The sequence below is a fragment of the Montipora capricornis genome, chromosome 9 (genome assembly GCF_036669925.1).
Source record: "Montipora capricornis isolate CH-2021 chromosome 9, ASM3666992v2, whole genome shotgun sequence".
Taxonomy (NCBI): Eukaryota; Metazoa; Cnidaria; class Anthozoa; order Scleractinia; family Acroporidae; genus Montipora; species Montipora capricornis.
Window position 1 is genome coordinate 39,831,924 of NC_090891.1, and position 3,502 is coordinate 39,835,425.

Below are 3,502 nucleotides of genomic sequence, written 5' to 3' on the forward strand. Positions count from 1 at the left end.
TATCAGTTAGCTGGAAAAATCTAACGAGTACTGAAATATCTCGTGAGTGGGCTCCGTAGCTGACTAAGAGAAATAAAAAAGAAATTATTAAAGAGGCCTAGAGGCGACAGAAGGATAGCCTCCACATACCAGGTTAGGAGTGACTTACCACGGACGGAGCTGAAACAGTTGCCTAAGTCAAACAGGGGTTGGCTAACCTCGTGGTCGAAAGAGAAAGGAGTCCTAATGTCTTTCAGAGTGCGAATTACCTCGTATCTATACTCACCGGCCTTGCCTGTAGATATGACAACTTTAATTTGTTTTTAACATATTTGATCACGGAAATGTTCGACAGCTGTTGTCAAACAGGTTTTTTTTGAACGCATGAGACGGTTGTTAAATTCAAACTTCCTGTAAATCAGTATTTAACGTGCTGAAACTTGCGTCGGTTTTATGAACATTCACAGAGACAAGAAAAACCTACACATTATATCTGTCATCATTTTAAAATTCCCGAACTGGTGTAAGCTTCCTGTGATCACGAATATACCCTTTGATTGCTTTCAACATATCTTTGAAATTTGAATAAAGTATATACCTGACACTCGCAGCTGATCAACTCCCAATTATTTAACAATTATTCGCCCGAAGCGTGGTGAATAATTGTTTTAGTATAATAACATAGGTGATTTCAAGGCATTTTGATCGTTCCTCACCTATCAGAGGACAATCGCATAGCTAACGTCATCATCAAAACTTTTTAATTTTTTATTACTTATTTAAAACAAATAGATTCCATGTTGCTGTGCGTCTTTTCATAGTAATAACAGATCAGTGACACACTCGGTTATCATTTCATGTGCCACTTTTTGTTTTTACCACATTTTGGCGTCATCTGTGATCTATTAGGGACCTTAAAGGAGCAGTGTGACGCTATTTGATCAAAATTCATAACACTAAAAGCCGTCTTTGCATCAATGTGGTGCATAAAAGAATGCTGTACTTTTGTTGCCAACGGCCGTTGAAGTGCACTGAAGCTTTTCTTTGTTGTTTGCAGCCAGGAATGGAGAGGATGGAAATGAATTGAAACTTGAAACAATTGGCCAATTTTTTCAAGTTTGGAGACTTTGTCCCCTGAAAGTCGCCAAAAGTTAAATGCGAATACCTCTTTGTGCCATATTATATTTCATATCACCACAGTGACTTGTCAGGAATGTTGAGCTAGAGAACTAATTTAGATTTTTTACCCAGTTTTGACCTAAAAACAGTAAATTTAGCTTGACAGTGCCCCTTTAAAACCTGGTTTACACGTACGACACAAATGCAAATGCAAACGTAAACGAAGTTCACACATCCAATGCAAACGCAAGGGAAGTAAGACACGCAGGCGCAGTTCAAGTCCTCTTCCAAGATGGTGGTCGAGAATGAACCTAGGTGCTTTTTCTACCTGGTGCTTGCATTTGCGTCGTTACGTGTGAACCACACTTAAGGTCTAGGACGGCAACCTCAGCGACAACGCCACGAAACAATAGACAGTAATGAGCAAAACAACAGCTCTGTGCGTGCGCTTTAAAATTTGTACATTTCTTTCCCATTGTCGGCCAATCTGCAACGTGAAATGACCAAATCTCAAGCTATATGGAAGGCGCCAGCGGACAAGGGCAAACCTTTGATTTTCTTTCTTAGTTTCCAGACTGTTCCTCCCAATTCAGTTCCTAAATAGTTTGGATAGTTTGTGAAAGTTGAACAAACTGGAATAATCATGAAACATAAACTAGCAATATTAAATGATCTTAAGGTCCCTAATACTTAACAGATGCACGCGTACGGCACATGTAATCTATTTAAGCTTGTGTTCATATTCTTAATGACGCGCCGACAAGCGAATACGCCAAATAATTTCCATTCACCACGTTATTCATATCATAGACGACTGTGAGTGAAAAAAACAAGGCGACGAAAGGAAGACAATACAATAGCTAATTGGAATTAATCAATCATTTTTGCGTTTGTGTTGATGCTCGTTTCGCGTTAGTCGTATGCAAGTTTTTTGCGTATATTTGGTTTGCTTATCTCCGAGTTGCATTGTATCTCGATCACTCCTGGAATTTTTTATGCTATATTCAGTGGATTATTAGTTCTGTTATTTTGCAATGTTTTGTATTGCTTTTGTTAATCCTTAATGGTTGTTGAATGAATAAAGACGAGTAAATAATGTCAGCCGGACTTCAAAGACTACAATGAGCTACGATGACCTACCATGACCTACGAGGATCTACAATAACCTACAATGAGCTACAATGACCTACGGTGGTATAATGACCCACAGTGAGCACAGTGATATAATGACCCACAGTGAGCTACAATGACCTACAATTACCTACTATAAAGACCTACAATGACCTACAATGAGCTACAATAAGCTAAAATGACCTACTACAATGACCTACAATGATCTACAATCGCCTACAATGACCTACCATGATCTGCAGTAACCTGCAATGAGCTACAATGAGCTACGATGACCTACAGTGGTCTACAATGACCTACAATGAGGTACCTTATAAGCTAAAATTAGCTAATGATCTGTATAATGAGCTAAAATAAAAGATAATTTGCAGCTCTGAGGGCACTCAGCATGTTTGCAGTACAAAGGTTAAAAACATTCCACTCTGCACTTTGAACCAATCAAAACCTCGTTGCTGTGCAAGTTGAAAATTTTCATTGTGCACTCTGAACCAAACAAAACATTGTGGGAAGAATAACTTATTTATAAATTTGTGGGAAGAGTAACTTATTTATAAATAATGCTCCTCATTTTTTCCTACTCTAATTAAGATTTTGTCTCTGCCAAGCAAAGCCTTGATATTTGTACATATTCAAGTAAGCTTTAAAACAAAGGAAAAACATCCAAGAGACTTTTCGCAGTTTATTTCTGCCTTCAAGTTCACATGTGTAATAGGCCTTTTTCGATATATTAAAATTCAGCTTGATAGCGAGTCACTGAGGACAAAGACAAAGGTCTCATGAAAAGTGTAGTTAACCGAACCGCAAAATGAAAGCTAAAACTTTAGGAGAGTGCTTAGACCTAATCACTGAAACGAGCCCTTAGGCATAATGAGTAAACGAATCCTTTCTTCTTAACACAATCTCGTTAAAAGTGTAGTTAACTGAACAACAAAATGAAATTTAGGCAGTGGAACGTAGTTGTTTATATGAATATCATTTTTGTCCCATGCCACTGCGGACAAGCAGCATTGTTAAAGCAGCTTTTTTAAGTAGGACATTTGGTGGGCCGGGTATTCTGCAATCTAGCCGGTGTATTAAAGGGACTCCCAGATAATTCAACTCGAATATAAAAAAGGGAAAGACGACGTAACACTAACCTGAAACTGATGGCCTGGGTGACGCACAAGCCTGTGCGTAGGTCATTTTCATCTCCTTTGAAACAATTGTATCAACAGAAAACACTTCTACACAACTACAACGCGATATACAAACCACGATATCCAGAACAGAATAG